This window comes from Lampetra planeri, chromosome 58, assembly GCF_965212315.1.
Source record: "Lampetra planeri chromosome 58, kcLamPlan1.2.h2, whole genome shotgun sequence".
Taxonomy (NCBI): Eukaryota; Metazoa; Chordata; class Hyperoartia; order Petromyzontiformes; family Petromyzontidae; genus Lampetra; species Lampetra planeri.
The window spans coordinates 1593508-1618931 of record NC_136164.1 but is presented as its reverse complement, the minus strand read 5'-3'; the positions used below and the strand labels follow the sequence as shown (position 1 = coordinate 1618931).

Here is a 25424-nt window from a genome sequence, read left to right as displayed (position 1 = left end):
TACACAACCAAAATGAAAAAGGCGTTTGCGTGAATATAATTCGGCCTCATTCCCATTATCTAATATGATTTTCAGAATGGGATTCAAAACATCATATTTTGGGAAAGTGAGATTTTTTTGTAAGATAAGTTAAACAGTTTTGTGTGTTAAGTGTGATGGTTTGGACAAGTCTCTGCGTCACATAAATAAGCGTGAAGATTGTTTTTAATTAAAAGTCGAAAAAAAACTAAAGACAATTATGGAAGATAAAAAATAAACTTTTCGCATTACACAACCAAAATGAAAAAGGCGTTTGCGTGAATATAATTCGGCCTCATTCCCATTTTCTAATATGATTTTCAGAATGGGATTCAAAACATCATATTTGGGGAAATTGAGATTCTTTTGTAAGATAAGTTAAACAGTTTTGTTTGTTAAGTGTGATGGTTTGGACAAGTCTCTGCGTGACATAAATAAGCGTGAAGATTGTTTTTAATAAAAAGTCGAAAAGAAACTAAAGACAATTATGGAAGATAAAAAATAAACTTTTCGCATGAAAACGTAAATGTCAAGCAAAAGAGGTGCAATTTCTCTTCTTTATTTAAACTGATACTTCTTTGCATGTTTTTGCACTCCAGCAGAGGTCTTGCCAATGAAAAAATGCGCGAACAAGAAAAGGGGGCGCTTGGATTTGAATCAAAGACCTCTTGATCTGCAGTCAAATGCTCTACCTCTGAGCCACACCCCCATGCAACACTACAAATTTTGATGTAATCTTGATCAATTTTTCAGCTCATTTTCCCAGCAAACAAATTATCAACTTCACCAGTCCACAACCACCATGAACAAGTCTTTCAGAGTAAATAATTACGCTTGAATCTCACACTTCGAGCACATTTTCCCAAAATTAAACTTTCGACTTCGACATTACACAACCAAAATGAAAAAGGCTTTTGCGTGAATATAATTCGGCCTCATTCCTATTATCTAATATGATTTTCAGAATAGGATTCAAAACATCATATTTGGGGAAAGTGAGATTCTTTTGTAAGATAAGTTAAACCGTTTTGTGTGTTAAGTGTGATGGTTTGGACAAGTCACTGCGTGACATAAATAAGCGTGAAGATTGTTTTTAATTAAAAGTCGAAAAGAAACTAAAGACAATTATGGAAGATAAAAAATAAACTTTTCGCATGATAACGTAAATGTCAAGCAAAAGAGGTGCAATTTCTCTTCTTTATTTAAACTGATACTTCTTTGCATGTTTTTGCACTCCAGCAGAGGTCTTGCCAATGAAAAAATTCACGAACAAGAAAAGGGGCGCTTGGATTTGAACCAAGGACCTCTTGATCTGCAGTCAAATGCTCTACCTCTGAGCTACACCCCCATGCAACACTACAAATTTTGATGTAATCTTGAATCAATTTTTTAGCTCATTTTCCCAGCAAACAAATGATCGACTTCACCGGTCCACAACCACCTTGAACAATTCTAATTACACTTGAATCTCACACTTTGAGCACATTTTCCCAAAATTAAACTCTCGACTTCGGCATTACACAACCAAAATGAAAAAGACTTTGTGTGAATATAATTCGGCCTCATTCCTATTATCTAATATGATTTTCAGAATGGGATTCAAAACATCATATTTGGGGAAAGTGAGATTCTTTTGTAAGATAAGTTAAACAGTTTTGTGTGTTAAGTGTAATCGTTTGGACAAGTCGCCGCGTGACGTAAATACGCGTGAAGATTTTTTATTAAAAGTCGAAAAAATACTAAAGACAATTATGGAAGATAAAAAATAAACTTTTCGCATGATAACGTAAATGTCAAGCAAAAGAGGTGCAATTTCTCTTCTTTATTTAAACTGTTACTTCTATGCATGTTTTTTGCACTCCAGCAGAGGTCTTGCCAATGAAAAAATTCACGAACAAGAAAAGGGGGCGCTTGGATTTGAACCAAGGACCTCTTGATCTGCAGTCAAATGCTCTACCTCTGAGCTACACCCCCATGCAACACTACCAATTTTGATGTAATCTTGAATCAATTTTTTAGCTCATTTTCCCAGCAAACAAATTATCAACTTCACCAGTCCAAAACCATCATGAACAAGTCTTTTAGAGTACATAATTACACTTGAATCTCACACTTTGAGCACATTTTCCCAAAATTAAACTTTCGACTTCGACATTACACAACCAAAATGAAAAAGGCTTTTGCGTGAATATAATTCGGCCTCATTCCCATTTTCTAATATGATTTTCAGAATGGGATTCAAAACATCATATTTGGTGAAATTGAGATTCTTTTGTAAGATAAGTTAAACAGTTTTGTGTGTTAAGTGTGATGGTTTGGACAAGTCACTGCGTGACATAAATAAGCGTGAAGATTGTTTTTAATTAAAAGTCGAAAAGAAACTAAAGACAATTATGGAAGATAAAAAATAAACTTTTCGCATGATAACGTAAATGTCAAGCAAAAGAGGTGCAATTTCTCTTCTTTATTTAAACTGATACTTCTATGCATGTTTTTGCACTCCAGCAGAGGTCTTGCTAATGAAAAAATTCACGAACAAGAAAAGGGGGCGCTTGCATTTGAACCAAGGACCTCTTGATCTGCAGTCAAATGCTCTACCTCTGAGCTCCACCCCCATGCAATACTAGAAATTTTTAGATAATCTTGAATCAATTTTTAGCTCATTTTCCCAGCAAACAAATGATCGACTTCACCAGTCCACAACCACCATGAACAAGTCTTTTAGAGGATATAATTACACTTGAATCTCACACTTTGAGCACATTTTCCCAAAATTAAACTTTCGACGTCGACATTACACAACCAAAATGAAAAAGGCTTTTGCGTGAATATAATTCGGCCTCATTCCCATTATCTAATATGATTTTCAGAATGGGATTCAAAACATCATATCTGGGGAAATTGAGATTCTTTTGTAAGATAAGTTAAACAGTTTTGTTTGTTAAGTGTGATGGTTTGGACAAGTCTCTGCGTGACATAAATAAGCGTGAAGATTGTTTTTAATAAAAAGTCGAAAAGAAACTAAAGACAATTTTGGAAGATAAAAAATAAACTTTTCGCATGATAACGTAAATGTCAAGCAAAAGAGGTGCAATTTCTCTTCTTTATTTAAACTGATACTTCTATGCATGTTTTTGCACTCCAGCAGAGGCCTTGCCAATGAAAAAATTCACGAACAAGAATAGGGGACACTTGGATTTGAACCAAGGACCTCTTGATGTGCAGTCAAATGCTCTACCTCTGAGCTACACCCCCATGCAATACAACAAATTTTGATGTAATCTTGAATCAATTTTTTAGCTCATTTTCCCAGCAAACAAATGATCGACTTCACCGGTCCACAACCACCTTGAACAATTCTAATTACACTTGAATCTCACACTTTGAGCACATTTTCCCAAAATTAAACTCTCGACTTCGGCATTACACAAACAAAATGAAAAAGACTTTGTGTGAATATAATTCGGCCTCATTCCTATTATCTAATATTATTTTCAGAATGGGATTCAAAACATCATATTTGGTGAAAGTGAGATTCTTTTGTAAGATAAGTCAAACAGTTTTGTGTGTTAAGTGCAATCGTTTGGACAAGTCGCCACGTGACGTAAATACGCGTGAAGATTTTTTATTAAAAGTCGAAAAGAAACTAAAGACAATTATGGAAGATAAAAAATAAACTTTTCGCATGATAACGTAAATGTGAAGCAAAAGAGGTGCAATTCTCTTCTTTATTTAAACTGATGCTTCTCTGCATGTTTTTGCACTCCAGCAGAGGTCTTGCCAATGAAAAAATTCACGAACAAGAAAAGGGGGCGCTTGGATTTGAACCAAGGACCTATTGATCTGCAGTCAAATGCTCTACCTCTGAGCTACACCCCCATGCAACACTACAAATTTTGATGTAATCTTGAATCAATTTTTTAGCTCATTTTCCCAGCAAACAAATTATCAACTTCACCAGTCCAAAACCACCATGAACAAGTCTTTTAGAGTACATAATTACACTTGAATCTCACACTTTGAGCACATTTTCCCAAAATTAAACTTTCGACTTCGACATTACACAAACAAAATGAAAAGGCTTTTGCGTGAATATAATTCGGCCTCATTCCCATTTTCTAATATGATTTTCAGAATGGGATTCAAAACATCATATTTGGGGAAATTGAGATTCTTTTGTAAGATAAGTTAAACAGTTTTGTTTGTTAAGTGTGATGGTTTGGACAAGTCTCTGCGTGACATAAATAAGCTTGAAGATTGTTTTTAATAAAAAGTCGAAAAGAAACTAAAGACAATTATGGAAGATAAAAAATAAACTTTTCGCATGATAACGTAAATGTCAAGCAAAAGAGGTGCAATTTCTCTTCTTTATTTAAACTGATACTTCTATGCATGTTTTTGCACTCCAGCAGAGGCCTTGCCAATGAAAAAAATCACGAACAAGAAAAGGGGGCGCTTGGATTTGAACCAAGGACCTCTTGATCTGCAGTCAAATGCTCTACCTCTGAGCTACACCCCCATGCAATACTACAAATTTTGATGTCATCTTGAATCTATTTTTTAGCTCATTTTCCCAGCAAACAAATTATCGACTTCACCGGTCCACAACCACCATGAACAAGTCTTTTAGAGTATATAATTACACTTGAATCTCACACTTTGCGCACATTTTCCCAAAATTCAACTTTCGACTTCGACATTACACAACCGAAATGAAAAAGGCTTTTGCGTGAATATAATTCGGCCTCATTCCCATTATCTAATATGATTTTCTGAATGGGAAACAAAACATCATATTTGGGGAAAGTGAGATTCTTTTGTAAGATAAGTTAAACAGTTTTGTGTGTTAAGTGTGATGGTTTGGACAAGTCTCTGCATGACATAAATAAGCGTGAAGATTGTTTTTTAATTATAAGTCGAAAAGAAACTGAAGACAATTATGGAACATAAAAAATAAACTTTTCGCATGATAACGTTAATGTCAAGCAAAAGAGGTGCAATTTCTCTTCTTTATTTAAACTGATACTTCTATGCATGTTTTAGCACTCCAGCAGAGGCCTTTACAATGAAAAAATTCATAAACTAGAAAAGTGGGCGCTTGGATTTAAACCAAGGACCTCTTGATGTGCAGTCAAATGCTCTACCTCTGAGCTACACCCCCATGCAATACAACAAATTTTGATGTAATCTTGAATCAATTTTTTAGCTCATTTTCCCAGCAAACAAATGATCGACTTCACCGGTCCACAACCACCATGAACAAGTCTTTTAGAGGATATAATTACACTTGAATCTCACACTTTGAGCACATTTTCCCAAAATTAAACTTTCGAATTCGACATTACACAACCGAAATTAAAAAGGCTTTTGCGTGAATATAATTCGGCCTCATTCCCATTATCTAATATGATTTTCAGAATGGGATTCAAAACATCATATTTGGGGAAAGTGAGATTTTTTTGTAAGATAAGTTAAACATGATAATTGGTTCTTTACCCTTCTATCTGGCAACAAACCTGACACCTTTTACAAGGAGTCATGTTTGCATAGACCGCAATACCTGCAGTCATAATACAAACAAAAGAACTTAACTCTGATAATGTGCACTGTCCTTAAAGTTGATTGATCCACACCCGAGACAGCTTTCCTTAGAGCCTAGTCTCATATGGGTTGGACCAGATGACGCCAAAAGGCGCACAACTCAAAGACAATGCACCATCAGAGTGTAGTAATTACTCAGGAGGCTTGACGACGGGATCGGAGGCACACTTATTTATTAACACAACTTGTATACAGTTAGCGAGTATACACAGGACCTAAGGGGTAACGTCCCCTTACTCGGCTAACAGGGAGACACAACATCTAAGCCCCGCTAACCTAAGCCCAAGTCCTCCACTAGGGAGCTAGGGGAGGCTACCTGTCCCAGCCCTGGTCAAGCTGGGATCCGACCCCCTGAGTTCCCAGACCTGCTCGTCAGTCTGGGCTCTCGGGGCCACGCCACCGGCTTGCCCTGGTCGGCCCTTATAAGGACAGCGAGCCAGGGGAGCTCCGGGGCCTATTCTAGCTGGTCTTCCGTCTTCGCTGGTTAAAGCTGATACCTCGACCTCGAGCCCTCCGGCTCACCCCCTCTTATAGTCCGCGGCCCCCCCGGGAGGGGCCCGTGGGGGATGCAGGTGCGGACGTCGGTGTGGCCACCTCCTATGTGTACGGCCCTAACCACGCCCCTTGTGTTTGTTTGCCATCCGCTCCCATACACAATTACACCTCTACATCACCCCCCCCTGTACAGCTCGCAGCCGTCCCCGGCTGCAACAAAACCAGAATAAAGGTGCATGCCTCCCCAAAACCGTGTGTGCCTCGCGTAAATTTAACAAGAACGATAACAGTCATAACAACAACAACAACAACAGGAACAGGTAGAAGAAGAAAGAGAAAAAAAATAACCCGGCGCACCCTCCCGAATAAATACCCCATTCCGCAAACCCAACATATATACACGCGCTCCGGATGTCCCTCCCCCACTGTCCGCAAGGGCCCCCCAACGGCCGACCTCACAATAGTCTGCGCGTTTTGGCGCGCGTTCTCGCGGCGGGCCCGTCACAAGGGCTCGACCCGGCACGCTCAGTGGTGGTTGGTGACGGTCCGGGTGCAAGAGAGTCTGGCGTCGCTGCCGAGTGACCCCCGACCCCTCCGGGAGGGGTTGGCGGGCGTGGACCCGTCACTCCTGTTGCACCTGGAGATGGAACAGTTGACGTCATGTTAGGCGAGAGCAGCGACGTCGGGGAGTCGGCGGACCCCTCACACGTTTGGCCATGCGTGTGTGTGTGTGAACCACGGGCCGGCGCAATGAACGGTTTCAACCTTGAGGGGTGCACGTACCACCGACGCCTCCCCCATTTGACGCGAACACATTGCGGCCGTAAGACCTGTACGACCTCCACTGGCCCCCGCCACGGCCGTACCAACTTTGACGAGGTTGCCAGTGGCACCTGGGGACAGTGCAACCATGCCCTGTCCCCTGGTTTCCATTTGAACACATGTACCCGCCCCAGCCGAAGCCTCTCGTTCGCCTTCTGGCGGAGTTCAGAATTTTGCACGGCCGCTTCCCGTGCCTCAGACAATTTGCTGATGTTAAATTTAACGTGTTCGGACAAGGTAGACTTCGCCTGAGGCGCCGAGAGCTTCAGCTGGGTCGTCACAGGGGGGTTAGCCTCGCGGCCATACATTAAAAAGAAAGGGGAAAATCCGGTGGCCGCATGGGGAGCCATCCTGTAGGCCTGCAACACACCGGCTATGCGAAGGTCCCAATCTGTCTGGGATTCGGACACCTGTTGGGACAGCATAGACGTGATGGTCCGATGTAGCCGTTCCACCATCCCGTCAGTTTGAGGGTGATACGGGGAGGTCCGAATTTTTTCCGTATCCAAGAGGTCGCACACCTCGCGGAGGAGTTTTCCCGAAAAATTCTTACCCTGGTCAGTAAGCAGCCGTTCCGGAGCACCTTTGTCGAGGACATAGCCCTGGACAAAGGCCTCCGCGATGGCTGCTGCCGACTGGTTGGCCAGGGGCCAGGCCATAGGCCATCTCGTGAAGTATTCGACCCCTGTCAATAAATACCTATTCCCCCTGGGTGTAGCGGGAAATGGGCCGAGTATGTCTAGCGCAACGAGCTCGTTAACCCGGGAAACCTTTATGGACTGCAGCGGAGGGTTGGACCCCCTAGCTGGTGGCTTTCGCTGCGCGCATTGCGTGCACGACCCCAGGAGATCCCCCACGTCCTTTGCCATGCCCGGCCAGAAGAAATCGAGCTGGAGCGTGGCAAAGGTCTTGTGAACCCCCAAGTGCAGAAGCCGCTCATGAACAGCCCATACCACCTTACCCCTCAATGCTGCAGGCACCACGAGCTGCTGGCGGCGGGTTTTTCCGTCCCAGTGCATTAAAAGACCCTGGAACAACCCCCACGAGTTAATGTTCGCCACCCCCTGCCCAACCCCCCCTGCGCGACGGCGCAGAGCGAGGAGGGAGGTGTCCTCCATTTGGAGGCGTCCCCATTCCGCGACCGACAACCCCAGCAACGAATCCCTCCCTTCTTGCTCGATAGGACCCGAAGCCAAAGGCGCATCGGCGGCGGCCACGAGGACCGAATCGGTGGTGACGTTCGGGGGCCTACAACGCCCCGAACCCAGGAGGCAAGCGCACTCCGAAGTGGGTGGCAACCGTGACAGGGCGTCAGCGTTCGTGTGGCGGACGCCCTTACGATATGTGGTGACAAAGTCGTAGTCCTGGAGAATCTCCAACCATCGAGACAACTGGCCCGATGGTTGTTGAACCCGCAGAGCGTACTGTAGGGCCGCATGATCTGTACGGACGGTGAAACGCCGACCGTACAGATATGGGCGGTACTGCTGAATGAAATAAACAATTGCCAATAATTCCCGACGGGTAACGCAGTACCGTTGTTCCGCTGGAGACAGTACCCGACTACCGTAAGCCACCACATGCTCTACGCCCCCAATGAGTTGGGACAGCACGCCCCCGATGCCCGTGTTACTTGCATCTGTATCGAGCAAGAAGGGTTGTGAGAAGTCGGGGTAATTCAACGGCGGAGCCCCCACCAGGGCATTCCGGAGGGCGTGAAAAGCAGCCTCCTCCTCCAGCCCCCAATGAAACCTGACTCCCTTGGACGTCAAGGCATGCAATGGTTTCGCGATCGTAGCGAAGTCAGCCACAAACCGTCGATAGTACGACGCGAACCCAATGAAACTCCTGACCTCTCCCACCGAGGTGGGAGTCGGCCAGGAGCTGACGCATTCTGTTTTTGCGGGATCAGTGGATATCCCCGAGCGCCCAACAATGTGACCCAAATACCGCACCGATTCGCGGAGCAAATGGCACTTCTGCGGTTTAAATTTTAAATTGGCAGCCCGCATTTTGAGAAAAACAGCACGCAGCCTCTGGAGGTGTTCCTCGAAGGATTTGCTAAAGACGATGACATCGTCCAAGTAAATTAAACACGAATCCCATTGCAAGCCTGCCAAGACCAGTTCCATTAACCGCTGAAAAGTTGCCGGCGCAGAATGTAAGCCCATCGGCAAGCGGTTAAATTGGAAGAGACCTTGCGGTGTCCGAAAAGCAGTTTTAGGTTTTGATTCGTCATCCAGAGGAAGCTGCCAGAATCCAGATAGTAAATCGAGGGTGGAAAAGAATCGCGCCCCCGCCAAGGCATCGAGCGACTCATCCATTCGAGGAAGCGGGTACGCATCTGCCACAGAAATTTTGTTCAATCGCCGAAAGTCGACACAAAACCGCAGTGAGCCGTCGTGTTTTTTCACCAAAACGATCGGTGCGCCCCACGGGCTGTTGGAAGGGGAAATGATATCGGCGGCTAGCATGTCATCAACAGCCGATTTGACATGATCCTTTTTGGCGGGACTGAGCCGAAAGGGATTCTGGCGGATTGGCGCGCTGTCACCCGTGTCAATATGGTGTCGCAGCAATTTAGTACAACCAATATCAAATTTGTGTTTACTAAAAACGTCGGCAAATTCTTTCAGGAGAACTCGCAGCTGCGCACGCTGCGTGTCGGACAGATCCACAGATCCCGCGCAAAGTGCATCCAGCCATCCGTCATCACAGTCCGAATGCGGTCGCGACGGAGGATCGGTGGTTACCTGACCCACGAGTGGTTCCTCATAGGGCGCCGGCGTTGCGTGTGCAAGCACGGTCCCTTGAGGAACCACGGCCGTTCGCGATCCTACATTAAGGACTGCAATGAAGGGGTCCCCATCCCCTTTCACCATGGTCTGAGCCGCTAGCAAATCGGGTCCATTGACCCCGGCCCGAGATGGTCCCAACAAGACCCCCCGATCCGCAACCCCTTTAGCAAACGGCCGACGCAACCTAAGAGGGACGAGCATCTGAGCCCCCGGGGGTACGCGCACAGTTTTTGTCACGAGCGCCTGCACGGTGGCAAACGCCCGACGCTCCGTGGTGGGGGAAGACAAAAATGTAACACGTCGGCCCGATGGGAGCTCGATGCACCCCTGGTCAATCAAGATACGGATGGGCATTTTGGCCAAGAAATCCGTCCCCAACAGGCACGGAACCGCGAGTGAGGAGGAAACCAAAACAGGCCCGGATAATTTAATGTCTCCAATGCAAATTTTGGCGCGGATTTGCCCAATAATGCCCAGCGAGCCCCCGTTAGCAGCATAGCATGGCACGTCAACAGGGAGCAAGGGACGACTTTGAACGGGAAGGATGTTATAAATCAAATCAGATATAATGGTCGCCGATGCCCCTGTGTCAATTAAAATCCGCACCTCTACCCCATCAATATGACCGACCACAACCGATGATCCCGCCGACGCAGCAACGACACGATGGGCGAGCTCCGACCACTGACCCGGTTGGAGCGCTCGCCGCATTTCAGAACAATCGCGCGCGATGGGCGGCGATTTTCGAACCCTGTTCAGTTGAGCGCGTGAGTGTGTGTCGGATGTGTGCATGGGCCAAACGTGTGAGGTGCCACGACTCGCCGTATTTCTCTGCTGGAGCTTGGGTGGAGACGGCGTGGCGTCCTGACGAGGTGTCGCTCCGCGCTGACGGGGAGCCCGGCATCCTGACGCAACGTGGCCTTGCAGGCCACAGTTGTAGCAACGTGTGAGCGCCCCAGATGGCCTGGGCTGCTCCTGGCGGCTCGGTCCATTCCGAGCCTGCGGTGCCGCTGATCTCCATTCCCCCCGCCGCTCCACCCCGCAGACCTCTTCTGATGGGAGGGCGGTGGCCGCCATGGCATGGCCGGCCACCCCCTTGGCAGCCTTGCGACGCAGGGACCGCAAGCCCCCGTGGATGTGGCGCGCGACCAGCAGGGACGACATCTCTCCGTCGTCTTGAGCCAAGACGGCGATGTCCAGCTCATCGGCGAGTAGCAGCAGCTTTTCAGCCACCATGGCGTCCACTCCCTCCTCGTCCATCCGCGGGAAAGCTGCCTTTGCCAGGGCCAGGAGAGCCGTTCGGAAGGCCAGGGGCGATTCGTTGGCGCCCCGATGCCGATCGTGGAACAGCTGCCTGCAGTCCGAAGGCGGCCCATAGACGGCTGACAGCAGCTGCAGCGCCAGGTGCAGCGTGGCGCGCTTTTCCTTAGGCGCCGAGGTGAGGGTAGCCAGGGCGTCGTCGTCCAGCATCGCCGGCAGCGCGCATAGTGCCTCGGCGTCCGTCCAGTTCGCCATCTCTTGATGAGCGATGAACCGCCTTTTGAAGCCACCCCAATCTCCAGCCGCTCCCACGAACTCCTTGAGAGGCGGCAGTCGCTGTTGTAAGGCGACGTCCGTGGCTGCGGATCTCGCTCCCTCGTTCCCAGCCGACGTTACAGTGTGGGCGGGCTGTGAGCATGGCATCGCCGGTCGCTCCGTTGTTGACGCGCTGGCCGGCGTTGATGATGTCACGGCTCGTGCTTGGCCCTCAGCAGTCACCTGACGCAGGCCGGCCCCGCCCTCTGCTCGCACTGTAGTGATGGCGGGAAATTTAACCGCGAGCCGCGTCGGGGTGGCGGGAAATGCCGGCGTGCGTCGGCTGCTGCCGTCTTCCCGCGCAGCCCCTCCAGCTCCCAGCCGCGTGATCTCCTCCAACACGGCGGCCGCGGCGTAGAGCAGCTCCGCCAGGCGGGAGTGAGCCAGCCGAAGTCCCTCGGCCGACGCATCCCCCCCCTCCTGTCGTAGCGGCGCGGGTGTACTCGGCCCCGGCTGCTCCGATCCGACCTCGGCCATCTCTGGTGGTGATTCGGCCGCGGTGTCCTCCCTCTCCGACTCCCTGGTACGTGTCGTCCCTCGTGTGTCCATCTTTGGACGTTTTACTTCTGACACCAGATGTAGTAATTACTCAGGAGGCTTGACGACGGGATCGGAGGCACACTTATTTATTAACACAACTTGTATACAGTTAGCGAGTATACACAGGACCTAAGGGGTAACGTCCCCTTACTCGGCTAACAGGGAGACACAACATCTAAGCCCCGCTAACCTAAGCCCAAGTCCTCCACTAGGGAGCTAGGGGAGGCTACCTGTCCTAGCCCTGGTCAAGCTGGGATCCGACCCCCTGAGTTCCCAGACCTGCTCGTCAGTCTGGGCTCTCGGGGCCACGCCACCGGCTTGCCCTGGTCGGCCCTTATAAGGACAGCGAGCCAGGGGAGCTCCGGGGCCTATTCTAGCTGGTCTTCCGTCTTCGCTGGTTAAAGCTGATACCTCGACCTCGAGCCCTCCGGCTCACCCCCTCTTATAGTCCGCGGCCCCCCCGGGAGGGGCCCGTGGGGGATGCAGGTGCGGACGTCGGTGTGGCCACCTCCTATGTGTACGGCCCTAACCACGCCCCTTGTGTTTGTTTGCCATCCGCTCCCATACACAATTACACCTCTACAAGAGTATGAGAGCTCGGGGCAAGCATCTACACTATGGGAACCTCATTTGCCAGTAAAAATATGATAATTGGTTTTTTACCCTTCTATCTGGCAACAAAACTGACACCTTTTTACAAGGAGTCATGTTTGCATAGACCGCAATACCTGCAGTCATAATACAAACAAAAGAACATAACTCTGATAATGTGCACTGTCCTTAAAGTTGATTGATCCACACCCGAGACAGCTTTCCTTAGAGCCTAGTCTCATATGGGTTGGACCAGATGACGCCAAAAGGCGCACAACTCAAAGACAATGCACCATCAGAGTATGAGAGCTCGGGGCAAGCATCTACACTATGGGAACCTCACATGACTCCTTGTAAAAAGGTGCCAGTTTTGTTGCCAGATAGAAGGGTAAAGAACCAATTATCATATTTTTACTGGCAAATGAGGTTCCCATAGTGTAGATGCTTGCCCCGAGCTCTCATATTCTGATGGTGCATTGTCTTTGAGTTGTGCGCCTTTTGGCGTCATCTGGTCCAACCCATATGAGACTAGGCTCTAAGGAAAGCTGTCTCGGGTGTGGATCAATCAACTTTAAGGACAGTGCACATTATCAGAGTTATGTTCTTTTGTTTGTATTATGACTGCAGGTATTGCGGTCTATGCAAACATGACTCCTTGTAAAAAGGTGCCAGTTTTGTTGCCAGATAGAAGAGTAAAGAACCAATTATCATATTTTTACTGGCAAATGAGGTTCCCATAGTATAAGTTAAACAGTTTTGTGTGTTAAGTGTGATGGTTTGGACAAGTCTCTGCGTCACATAAATAAGCGTGAAGATTGTTTTTAATTAAAAGTCGAAAAGAAACTAAAGACAATTATGGAAGATAAAAAATAAACTTTTCGCATGATAACGTTAATGTCAAGCTAAAGAGGTGCAATTTCTCTTCTTTATTTAAACTGATACTTCTATGCATGTTTTTGCACTCCAGCAGAGGCCTTGCCAATGAAAAAATTCACGAACAAGAAAAGGGGGCGCTTGGATTTGAACCAAGGACCTCTTGATCTGCAGTCAAATGCTCTACCTCTGAGCTACAACCCCATGCAATACTACAAATTTTGATGTAATCTTGAATCAAATTTTAGCTCATTTTCCCAGCAAACAAATTATCGACTTCACCAGTCCACAACCACCATGAACAAGTCTTTTAGAGTACATAATTACACTTGAATCTCACACTTTGAGCACATTTTCCCAAAATTAAACTTTCGAATTCGACATTGCACAACCGAAATGAAAAAGGCGTTTGCGTGAATATAATTCGGCCTCATTCCCATTATCTAATATGATTTTCAGAATGGGATTCAAAACATCATATTTGGGGAAAGTGAGATTTTTTTGTAAGATAAGTTAAACAGTTTTGTGTGTTAAGTGTGATGGTTTGGACAAGTCTCTGCGTCACATAAATAAGCGTGAAGATTGTTTTTAATTAAAAGTCGAAGAAAAACTAAAGACAATAATGGAAGATAAAAAATAAACTTTTCGCATGATAACGTTAATGTCAAGCAAAAGAGGTGCAATTTCTCTTCTTTATTTAAACTGATACTTCTATGCATATTTTTGCACTCCAGCAGAGGCCTTGCCAATGAAAAAATTCACGAACAAGAAAAGGGGGCGCTTGGATTTGAACCAAGGACTTCTTGATCTGCAGTCAAATGCTCTACCTCTGAGCTACACCCCCATGCAACACTACAAATTTTGATGTAATCTTGATCAATTTTTTAGCTCATTTTCCCAGCCAACAAATTATCAACTTCACCAGTCCACAACCACCATGAACAAGTCTTTTAGAGTACATAATTACACTTGAATCTCACACTTTGAATACATTTTCCCAAAATTAAACTTTAAACTTCGACATTACACAACCAAAATGAAAAAGGCGTTTGCGTGAATATAATTCGGCCTCATTCCCATTATCTAATATGATTTTCAGAATGGGATTCAAAACATCATATTTGGGGAAATTGAGATTCTTTTGTAAGATAAGTTAAACAGTTTTGTTTGTTAAGTGTGATGGTTTGGACAAGTCTCTGCGTGACATAAATAAGCGTGAAGATTGTTTTTAATAAAAAGTCGAAAAGAAACTAAAGACAATTATGGAAGATAAAAAATAAACTTTTCGCATGATAACGTAAATGTCAAGCAAAAGAGGTGCAATTTCTCTTCTTTATTTAAACTGATACTTCTTTGCATGTTTTTGCACTCCAGCAGAGGTCTTGCCAATGAAAAAATGCGCGAACAAGAAAAGGGGGCGCTTGGATTTGAATCAAGGACCTCTTGATCTGCAGTCAAATGCTCTACCTCTGAGCCACACCCCCAAGCAACACTACAAATTTTGATGTAATCTTGATCAATTTTTTAGCTCATTTTCCCAGCAAACAAAATATCAACTTCACCAGTCCACAACCACCATGAACATGTCTTTTAGAGTACATAATTACACTTGAATCTCACACTTTGAGTACATTTTCCCAAAATGAAACTTTCAACTTCGACATTACACAACCAAAATGAAAAAGCGTTTGCGTGAATATAATTCGGCCTCATTCCCATTATCTAATATGATTTTCAGAATGGGATTCAAAACATCATATTTGGGGAAATTGAGATTCTTTTGTAAGATAAGTTGAACAGTTTTGTGTGTTAAGTGTGATGGTTTGGACAAGTCTCTGCGTCACATAAATAAGCGTGAAGATTGTTTTTAATTAAAAGTCGAAGAAAAACTAAAGACAATTATGGAAGATAAAAAATAAACTTTTCGCATGATAACGTTAATGTCAAGCAAAAGAGGTGCAATTTCTCTTCTTTATTTAAACTGATACTTCTATGCATATTTTTGCACTCCAGCAGAGGCCTTGCCAATGAAAAAATTCACGAACAAGAAAAGGGGGCGCTTGGATTTGAACCAAGGACTTCTTGATCTGCAGTCAAATGCTCTACCTCTGAGCTACACCCCCATGCAACACTACAAATTTTGATGTAATCTTGATCAATTTTTTAGCTCATTTTCCCAGCCAACAAATTATCAACTTCACCAGTCCACAACCACCATGAACAAGTCTTTTAGAGTACATAATTACACTTGAATCTCACACTTTGAATACATTTTCCCAAAATTAAACTTTAAACTTCGACATTACACAACCAAAATGAAAAAGGCGTTTGCGTGAATATAATTCGGCCTCATTCCCATTATCTAATATGATTTTCAGAATGGGATTCAAAACATCATATTTGGGGAAATTGAGATTCTTTTGTAAGATAAGTTAAACAGTTTTGTTTGTTGAGTGTGATGGTTTGGACAAGTCTCTGCGTGACATAAATAAGCGTGAAGATTGTTTTTAATAAAAGTCGAAAAGAAACTAAAGACAATTATGGAAGATAAAAAATAAACTTTTCGCATGATAACGTAAATGTCAAGCAAAAGAGGTGCAATTTCTCTTCTTTATTTAAACTGATACTTCTTTGCATGTTTTTGCACTCCAGCAGAGGTCTTGCCAATGAAAAAATGCACGAACAAGAAAAGGGGGCGCTTGGATTTGAAGCAAGGACCTCTTGATCTGCAGTAAAATGCTCTACCTCTGAGCCACACCCTCATGCAACACTACAAATTTTGATGTAATCTTGATCAATTTTTTAGCTCATTTTCCCAGCCAACAAATTATCAACTTCACCAGTCCACAACCACCATGAACAAGTCTTTTAGAGTACATAATTACACTTGAATCTCACACTTTGAATACATTTTCCCAAAATTAAACTTTAAACTTCGACATTACACAACCAAAATGAAAAAGGCGTTTGCGTGAATATAAGTCGGCCTCATTCCCATTATCTAATATGATTTTCAGAATGGGATTCAAAACATCATATTTGGGGAAAGTGAGATTTTTTTGTGAGATAAGTTAAACAGTTTTGTGTGTTAAGTGTGATGGTTTGGACAAGTCTCTGCGTCACATAAATAAGCGTGAAGATTGTTTTTAATTAAAAGTCGAAAAGAAACTAAAGACAATTATGGAAGATAAAAAATAAACTTTTCGCATGATAACGTAAATGTCAAGCAAAAGAGGTGCAATTTCTCTTCTTTATTTAAACTGATACTTCTATGCATGTTTTTGCCCTCCAGCAGAGGTCTTGCCAATGAAAAAAGTCACGAACAAGAAAAGGGGGCGCTTGGATTTGAATCAAGGACCTCTTAATCTGCAGTCAAATGCTCTACCTCTGAGCCACAACCCCATGCAACACTACAAATTTTGATGTAATCTTGATCAATTTTTTAGCTCATTTTCCCAGCAAACAAATTATCAACTTCACCAGTCCACAACCACCATGAACAAGTCTTTTGGAGTACATAATTACACTTGAATCTCACACTTTGAGTACATTTTCCCAAAATTAAACTTTAAACTTCGACATTACACAACCAAAATGAAAAAGTCTTTTGCATGAATATAATTCGTCCTCATTCCAATTATCTAATATGATTTTCAGAATGGGATTCAAAACATCATATTTGGGGAAATTGAGATTCTTTTGTAAGATAAGTTAAACAGTTTTGTTTGTTAAGTGTGATGGTTTGGACAAGTCTCTGCGTGACATAAATAAGCGTGAAGATTGTTTTTAATAAAAGTCGAAAAGAAACTAAAGACAATTATGGAAGATAAAAAATAAACTTTTCGCATGATAACGTAAATGTCAAGCAAAAGAGGTGCAATTTCTCTTCTTTATTTAAACTGATACTTCTTTGCATGTTTTTGCACTCCAGCAGAGGTCTTGCCAATGAAAAAATGCACGAACAAGAAAAGGGGGCGCTTGGATTTGAAGCAAGGACCTCTTGATCTGCAGTAAAATGCTCTACCTCTGAGCCACACCCTCATGCAACACTACAAATTTTGATGTAATCTTGATCAATTTTTTAGCTCATTTTCCCAGCCAACAAATTATCAACTTCACCAGTCCACAACCACCATGAACAAGTCTTTTAGAGGACATAATTACACTTGAATCTCACACTTTGAATACATTTTCCCAAAATTAAACTTTAAACTTCGACATTACACAACCAAAATGAAAAAGGCGTTTGCGTGAATATAATTCGTTCTCATTCCAATTATCTAATATGATTTTCAGAATGGGATTCAAAACATCATATTTGGGGAAATTGAGATTCTTTTGTAAGATAAGTTAAACAGTTTTGTTTGTTAAGTGTGATGGTTTGGACAAGTCTCTGCGTGACATAAATAAGCGTGAAGATTGTTTTTAATAAAAGTCGAAAAGAAACTAAAGACAATTATGGAAGATAAAAAATAAACTTTTCGCATGATAACGTAAATGTCAAGCAAAAGAGGTGCAATTTCTCTTCTTTATTTAAACTGATACTTCTTTGCATGTTTTTGCACTCCAGCAGAGGTCTTGCCAATGAAAAAATGCACGAACAAGAAAAGGGGGCGCTTGGATTTGAAGCAAGGACCTCTTGATCTGCAGTAAAATGCTCTACCTCTGAGCCACACCCTCATGCAACACTACAAATTTTGATGTAATCTTGATCAATTTTTTAGCTCATTTTCCCAGCAAACAAATTATCAACTTCACCAGTCCACAACCACCATGAACAAGTCTTTTAGAGTACATAATTACACTTGAATCTCACACTTTGAGTACATTTTCCCAAAATTAAACTTTCAACTTCGACATTACACAACCAAAATGAAAAAGGCGTTTGCGTGAATATAAGTCGGCCTCATTCCCATTATCTAATATGATTTTCAGAATGGGATTCAAAACATCATATTTGGGGAAAGTGAGATTTTTTTGTGAGATAAGTTAAACAGTTTTGTGTGTTAAGTGTGATGGTTTGGACAAGTCTCTGCGTCACATAAATAAGCGTGAAGATTGTTTTTAATTAAAAGTCGAAAAGAAACTAAAGACAATTATGGAAGATAAAAAATAAACTTTTCGCATGATAACGTAAATGTCAAGCAAAAGAGGTGCAATTTATCTTCTTTATTTAAACTGATACTTCTATGCATGTTTTTGCACTCCAGCAGAGGTCTTGCCAATGAAAAAATGCGCGAACAAGAAAAGGGGGCGCTTTGATTTGAATCAAGGACCTCTTGATCTGCAGTCAAATGCTCTACCTCTGAGCCACACCCCCATGCAACACTACAAATTTTGATGTAATCTTGATCAATTTTTTAGCTCATTTTCCCAGCAAACAAATTATCAACTTCACCAGTCCACAACCACCATGAACAAGTCTTTTAGAGTACATAATTACACTTGAATCTCACACTTTGAGTACATTTTCCCAAAATTAAACTTTCAACTTCGACATTACACAACCAAAATGAAAAAGGCGTTTGCGTGAATATAATTCGGCCTCATTCCCATTATCTAATATGATTTTCAGAATGGGATTCAAAACATCATATTTGGGGAAATTGAGATTCTTTTTGTAAGATAAGTTAAACAGTTTTGTGTGTTAAGTGTGATGGTTTGGACAAGTCTCTGCGTCACATAAATAAGCGTGAAGATTGTTTTTAATAAAAAGTCGAAAAGAAACTAAAGACAATTATGGAAGATAAAAAATAAACTTTTCGCATGATAACGTAAATGTCAAGCAAAAGAGGTGCAATTTCTCTTCTTTATTTAAACTGATACTTCTATGCATGTGTAATAATCCTTCAGGAGACGGCTTCGGAATCGGTCCTTTTTATTTTCACTTCACGATACACCTTGCTCACTCACTCTCCGTTGCTGGCAGACAACGGAGAGAGGATAGACCACCCACTAAGTCCCCGCCGCGCACGTGGCAAACCCCGGCCCCGTTCGCGCGTGACCCTGCTCTCCTCCTGCTCCAGTCTGCTCCCGATCGTTCTCCTCCCCTCGCTCTTAACACCTTCGTCACGTGGTTCCCCTAGCCCAGGGGTCGGCAACCAAAATAACAAGAAGAGCCATTTCTTTCCAATTCGGTACAAAATTCAGTATTTCAAGAGCCGCAATGCATCTATGTACATACTGTACATACGTACATATCGTCAAGAAGCAGCCCGCAAAGAGCCGCATGCGGCTCCGGAGCCGTAGGTTGCCGACCCCTGCCCTAGCCAATCATCCATGGACAGCTCCGACCATTCTCGATGGTTCCCTGTCAATCCCGGGACCACGCCCATCATCCAGCTCCCCATTAGCTGGGGCCCCGAATGGCTAAGCCCATCCCCCTGATGGCCTGTCATGATGACGCATGGGCCATGGTCCCTATCTCAACCCTTATTGGCTACAAGCAGGACCAGCAAGCCAATCCCCACGTGAACCCTCTGTGGCTGTTATTACACATGTTTTTGCCCTCCAGCAGAGGTCTTGCCAATGAAAAAATTCACGAACAAGAAAAGGGGGCGCTTGGATTTGAACCAAGGACCTCTTGATCTGCAGTCAAATGCTCTACCTCTGAGCTACACCCCCATGCAATACTAGAAATTTTGAGATAATCTTGAATCAATTTTTTAGCTCATTTTCCCAGCAAACAAATGATCGACTTCACCAGTCCACAACCACCATGAACAAGTCTTTTAGAGGATATAATTACACTTGAATCTCACACTTTGAGCACATTTTCCCAAAATTAAACTTTCGACTTCGACATTACACAACCAAAATGAAAATGGCTTTTGCGTGAATATAATTCGGCCTCATTCCCATCATCTAATATGATTTTCAGAATGGGATTCAAAACATCATATTTGGGGAAAGTGAGATTCTTTTGTAAGATACGTTAAACAGTTTTGTGTGTTAAGTGTGATAGTTTGGACAAGTCTCTGCGTGACATAAATAAGCGTGAAGATTGTTTTTAATAAAAAGTCGAAAAGAAACTAAAGACAATTATGGAAGATAAAAAATAAACTTTTCGCATGATAACGTAAATGTCAAGCAAAAGAGGTGCAATTTCTCTTCTTTATATAAACTGATACTTCTATGCATGTGTAATAATCCTTCAGGAGACGGCTTCGGAATCGGTCCTTTTTATTTTCACTTCACGATACACCTTGCTCACTCACTCTCCGTTGCTGGCAGACAACGGAGAGAGGACAGACCACCCACTAAGTCCCCGCCGTGCACGTGGCAAACCCCGGCCCCGTCCGCGCGTGTCCCTGCTCTCCTCCTGCTCCAGTCTGCTCCCGATCGTTCTCCTCCCCTCGCTCTTAACACCTTCGTCACGTGGTTCCCCTAGCAAATCATCCATGGACAGCTCCGACCATTCTCGATGGTTCCCTGTCAATCCCGGGACCACGCCCCTCATCCGGCTCCCCATTAGCTGGGGCCCCGAATGGCTAAGCCCATCCCCCTGATGGCCTGTCATGATGACGCATGGGCCATGGTCCCTATCTCAACCCTTATTGGCTACAAGCAGGACCGGCAAGCCAATCCCCACGTGAACCCTCTGTGGCTGTTATTACACATGTTTTTGCCCTCCAGCAGAGGTCTTGCCAATGAAAAAATTCACGAACAAGAAAAGGGGGCGCTTGGATTTGAACCAAGGACCTCTTGATCTGCAGTCAAATGCTCTACCTCTGAGCTACACCCCCATGCAATACTAGAAATTTTGAGATAATCTTGAATCAATTTTTTAGCTCATTTTCCCAGCAAACAAATGATCGACTTCACCAGTCCACAACCACCATGAACAAGTCTTTTAGAGGATATAATTACACTTGAATCTCACACTTTGAGCACATTTTCCCGAAATTAAACTTTCGACTTCGACATTACACAACCAAAATGAAAATGGCTTTTGCGTGAATATAATTCGGCCTCATTCCCATCATCTAATATGATTTTCAGAATGGGATTCAAAACATCATATTTGGGGAAAGTGAGATTCTTTTGTAAGATACGTTAAACAGTTTTGTGTGTTAAGTGTGATGGTTTGGACAAGTCTCTGCGTGACATAAATAAGCGTGAAGATTGTTTTTAATTAAAAGTCGAAAAGAAACTAAAGACAATTATGGAAGATAAAAAATAAACTTTTCGCATGATAACGTAAATGTCAAGCAAAAGAGGTGCAATTTCTCTTCTTTATTTAAACTGATACTTCTATGCATGTTTTTGCACTCCAGCAGAGGTCTTGCCAATGAAAAAATTCACGAACAAGAAAAGGGGGCGCTTGGATTTGAACCAAGGACCTCTTGATCTGCAGTCAAATGCTCTACCGCTGAGCTACACCCCCATGCAATACTACACATTTTGGCACAATCTTGAGTCAAATATTTTAGCTCATTTTCCCAGCAAACAAATTCTCGACTTCACCAGTCCACAACCACCATGAACAATTTTTTTAGAGGATATAATTGGACCTCAGTCACATTATTTCATCTGATTTTCAGAATGGCATTCATTACATACAAATTTGGGAAAGTGAAATGTATTTTGATGCAAGTTGCAGAGTATTGTGTATCTAAGTTAGATGCTTTGGAAAAGTCTTCACGTGACCTTACATGCGTAAAGATTTTTCCTTTTTATCTCAAAGAAACTGAAGACATTCATGGGTGTTTTCTTTCAAAAATACTTCTTTAGTAATGAAGGGAAAGCAAAGTAGAAATAGACGATGTGTTCTTAAAGGTGGAGCGATTTCTATTTCGTCAAATTGATATCCTCGTGCATGTCTTTGCCCGATATAAATGGTTCTGCCAAAGATACATTTCCCAAGAAAGACAAAATTCACGAACAAGAAAAGGGGGTGCTTGGATTGGAACCAAGGACCTCTTGATCTGCAGTCAAATGCTCTACCTCTGAGCTTCACCCCCATTCAATACTACACATTTTGACACAATCTTGCATCAATTATTTAGCTCATTTTCCCAGCAAACAAATGATCGACTTCACCAGTCCACAACCACCATGAACAAGTCTTTTAGAGGATATAATAGGAACTGAGTCACATTATCTCATTTGATTTTCAGAATTGCATTCATTACATCAACCTTTGGGAAAGTGAAATGTATTTTTATACAAGTTGCAGAGTATTGTGTATGTAAGTTTGATGCTTAGAAAAAGTCTTCACGTGACTTAAAATGCGTAATGATTTTTTTTAAATCACAAAGAAACTGAAGACATTCATGGGTGTTTTCTTTCAAAAATACTTCTCTAGTGATGAAGGGAAAGCATGTCCCAAAAGAATGCACCGTTACACCACTCTGCGTCTGAACAGACAATTGTGTCAATAACAAATCGAACTTTACATCTTTAATGTGTTGCAATGATTCCATGCGAAAGAATGAGAAATTGCGAATGGCGTGTATTGGTAAATGATTATTGTCATCAGTATTTATACCACAATTACATTTCACAATAAAACATTTTTTCCCGTTTTCTCGCAATACCTCGTGGAGGCCTGCGGGACTGAATGCTCCGCTACGCGCTAAGCAAAAAGCCTGCGTGCTCTCGCCCTAAGGCACACACGAGCACGTGAATAATATCAGATCCATGAAAAAGTTTTTTTTATTTTTGGGTTAGAGCACGTAAATATGAACTTGTTGAAGCGGCCACCACCCGATATACCAATTAGCAAGGTTTTGTCGTGTAAACAAAACGTGCCAATTATTTGCTATTTCAGCCCACCCGCTTGTGCGTTTGGAGAATAAACAAACGACATGGACGATTCGAGGACCTCGTGAAGTTTCGCTGGTGATGACAGCAACCAGCTTTATTAGGCGATGAGCCAGGATTGTCAGAATAAGTCTTCCTTTTTCGGTCTTTAATAGAGGGAGTAAAAGTAGTAACTAAACGTTCCAATAAGTAACTAATTGGAACATTTTGTTTACGTGACAAACCTGATTTGGATGTCGTGTGGTGGCAGGTTTAACGAAACATTATTCTTACTAATCTAATCTAATCCAAAAAAAACTTTATTATGGATATTGGTTGAGAAAGCCTTCTATTACGCGTTAAACTGAGTGAACAACAATGCAGGAGGCCTACGATTTACAACCTTCCCACATTTGCAGCGTTTATATAAAGCTACGTGAATCGGTTTACGACGCATAAACTTGATTTACGACACATCTGGTTTCTGATGTGACTTAGCGTGGAGCGTTTGTTATTCTCAAGTATGTTTGTGGATTTTCTTGTCACCTATTAAACCTTGATAGACGTGACTGATAAAAGGAAGACACATTGGCCAAGCCATATTTTTTCTATTTCTGCTGTCTATTGGAAAATATGGTCTGATTTACAACAATCCGATTTACGACGGGGTTTCCAGCGGTGACCAGCCGTACGGCTGTAGGGGAGCTTGCATAAGTGAAATAAAAAACTGATCTGGAAATTACATTTCTTACATTGTAATAAAGGACTCGTTCACTGGGTCTGTCTCCGTTGTCCTTTATTTGGGTTCATTACACTTGTCCCACACGGCCCTCGCTCAGAGCCTCCCCGCTTGGCAGCTCCACAGCTGCCTTCGCTCCCGTAGCCTTTCTCGCTCCTGCAGCTCCGCTGCAGGTCCCCTGTGCAGTCCTCCGGCTGCTCTCACTGCAGCTCCACCGCTGCTCCCCGTTCCTCCGTGCTCGGTCACCGCTGGCCGACGGTGCCGAGTCTTACTGTGTGTGTGGCGATCTCGCCACTCTCCAACCTCCGCCCTGGGTGGCCTCACTCTGTCTCTATCTCCAACACTCTCCCGTCTCTTCCGGTATCTCTCCCTTAAGACCTCACCCCTCTCTCTCACGTGACCTAACTCCTCCCCCCCGTGACGTCATAACCACGAGGCCGTTTACGCCCGCATTACACATGGCAGAGAAATGCCCACTCTACTGTATCGAATGCATTTTCTCCATGAAGGGTTGCTACATGCATGTGCTGTTTAAGAAGATGTTTAAGTTCAAAGGATTGCATTGACGAGTCTTCTTTCGTAAGGATAAATAGCCTTCAGATTAAAGATGTCATTGTAAATATTGTTATCCACTCGATTTTCTGTTCAGAAGCAAAGTGGATCTCGTTCGCTCCTATTTTAATGGAGTGAAGACAACAGATGAGTAACTGAAAATAACATGTGATGTCCCGTCCTCTTGCATGAATGTATGTATGTTGAACTTCTTTCTTACCCTACGTAGCCAACCGTGATAATCGGATGAGCGAAATTATATCAGATGGGATTAAGTCACATGGTAAGGAGTCCAGTCTCAGCGAGAAAGTGGGATCCGCACCTCCACCATGAATCAGTGTCATTACCCCACAATCCCCCTCGCCCCTCCACACACAGAACTGGACCGTTCCAACTGAGCCTGAGTGCATGGGGAATGATGGACGTCATAATTGTACATATTTATGATTGATTAATAAGTTCACATTTATTCCTTGTTTCAACATGTGCATTATGATAACAATGTATATTCGCAGACCTTTTACACATGTGTGTGCAAGTTATCCTCCCACGCGACGTTTCAGAAATCCACAGCGTACTGGATGGACACTTGTGAATTATACATATAGATGTGTATAGACTACCTGCTACTATAATTGTCCCTGGCTACTGCCGTACCGAAACAGTCTGGCTTAGACTTTCACTCCTACCAACCACGGCGCTCCGGCTCGCTTCTGCCCCATTACAAGACGAAGCGGTGATCTCGCCTCCAGTCGACTGGAATAACGGCACCAGTTCTCCTGGCTTCTTCGCTAGGTAACACAGATTTAGAATGATGCACAGAGCCCATGTGTGGGAAATTGAGGAATAGCTTAATTTTCTGTTGGTTCCTTATCCATTCACTCTTTACGAGTCATGGAGAGAGAGGGAAAACAAAGAGAGAGGCAAATGGTGAGAAAGAAAGAGAGACATAGAGATAAAGGGCAAGAGTGGGAGAAACGGAAACAGAAGGACACAGATACACGGAGGGAGACGGCGCTACTTTTCATTGTTCAAGAGAAACAACTAAAATACATTTTCTGTAAAATGTATTAATC

At 43.6% G+C, this 25424-nt stretch overlaps 17 non-coding genes across 17 annotated transcripts; all 17 read right to left on the bottom strand.

Moving 5' to 3' along the window:
• Positions 1–655: 655 nt before the first annotated feature.
• On the bottom strand, positions 656–727 carry TRNAC-GCA (transfer RNA cysteine (anticodon GCA)). The gene has a single exon. It is a non-coding gene; the product is annotated as a tRNA-Cys (tRNA).
• Positions 728–1294: 567 nt separating this feature from the next.
• TRNAC-GCA (transfer RNA cysteine (anticodon GCA)) lies at positions 1295–1366 on the bottom strand. Its single transcript has one exon. It is a non-coding gene; the product is annotated as a tRNA-Cys (tRNA).
• Positions 1367–1920: 554 nt separating this feature from the next.
• On the bottom strand, positions 1921–1992 carry TRNAC-GCA (transfer RNA cysteine (anticodon GCA)). Its single transcript has one exon. It is a non-coding gene; the product is annotated as a tRNA-Cys (tRNA).
• A 569-nt stretch (positions 1993–2561) lies between these two features.
• Positions 2562–2633, bottom strand: TRNAC-GCA (transfer RNA cysteine (anticodon GCA)). The gene has a single exon. It is a non-coding gene; the product is annotated as a tRNA-Cys (tRNA).
• A 568-nt stretch (positions 2634–3201) lies between these two features.
• On the bottom strand, positions 3202–3273 carry TRNAC-GCA (transfer RNA cysteine (anticodon GCA)). Its single transcript has one exon. It is a non-coding gene; the product is annotated as a tRNA-Cys (tRNA).
• Positions 3274–3825: 552 nt separating this feature from the next.
• TRNAC-GCA (transfer RNA cysteine (anticodon GCA)) lies at positions 3826–3897 on the bottom strand. Its single transcript has one exon. It is a non-coding gene; the product is annotated as a tRNA-Cys (tRNA).
• Positions 3898–4465: 568 nt separating this feature from the next.
• TRNAC-GCA (transfer RNA cysteine (anticodon GCA)) lies at positions 4466–4537 on the bottom strand. Its single transcript has one exon. It is a non-coding gene; the product is annotated as a tRNA-Cys (tRNA).
• Positions 4538–5107: 570 nt separating this feature from the next.
• TRNAC-GCA (transfer RNA cysteine (anticodon GCA)) lies at positions 5108–5179 on the bottom strand. Its single transcript has one exon. It is a non-coding gene; the product is annotated as a tRNA-Cys (tRNA).
• An 8266-nt stretch (positions 5180–13445) lies between these two features.
• TRNAC-GCA (transfer RNA cysteine (anticodon GCA)) lies at positions 13446–13517 on the bottom strand. Its single transcript has one exon. It is a non-coding gene; the product is annotated as a tRNA-Cys (tRNA).
• Positions 13518–14085: 568 nt separating this feature from the next.
• Positions 14086–14157, bottom strand: TRNAC-GCA (transfer RNA cysteine (anticodon GCA)). Its single transcript has one exon. It is a non-coding gene; the product is annotated as a tRNA-Cys (tRNA).
• A 568-nt stretch (positions 14158–14725) lies between these two features.
• TRNAC-GCA (transfer RNA cysteine (anticodon GCA)) lies at positions 14726–14797 on the bottom strand. Its single transcript has one exon. It is a non-coding gene; the product is annotated as a tRNA-Cys (tRNA).
• A 567-nt stretch (positions 14798–15364) lies between these two features.
• TRNAC-GCA (transfer RNA cysteine (anticodon GCA)) lies at positions 15365–15436 on the bottom strand. Its single transcript has one exon. It is a non-coding gene; the product is annotated as a tRNA-Cys (tRNA).
• Positions 15437–18561: 3125 nt separating this feature from the next.
• Positions 18562–18633, bottom strand: TRNAC-GCA (transfer RNA cysteine (anticodon GCA)). The gene has a single exon. It is a non-coding gene; the product is annotated as a tRNA-Cys (tRNA).
• Positions 18634–19865: 1232 nt separating this feature from the next.
• TRNAC-GCA (transfer RNA cysteine (anticodon GCA)) lies at positions 19866–19937 on the bottom strand. The gene has a single exon. It is a non-coding gene; the product is annotated as a tRNA-Cys (tRNA).
• Positions 19938–20986: 1049 nt separating this feature from the next.
• Positions 20987–21058, bottom strand: TRNAC-GCA (transfer RNA cysteine (anticodon GCA)). Its single transcript has one exon. It is a non-coding gene; the product is annotated as a tRNA-Cys (tRNA).
• A 569-nt stretch (positions 21059–21627) lies between these two features.
• Positions 21628–21699, bottom strand: TRNAC-GCA (transfer RNA cysteine (anticodon GCA)). The gene has a single exon. It is a non-coding gene; the product is annotated as a tRNA-Cys (tRNA).
• A 505-nt stretch (positions 21700–22204) lies between these two features.
• Positions 22205–22276, bottom strand: TRNAC-GCA (transfer RNA cysteine (anticodon GCA)). The gene has a single exon. It is a non-coding gene; the product is annotated as a tRNA-Cys (tRNA).
• Between the last annotated feature and the right edge of the window lie 3148 nt (positions 22277–25424).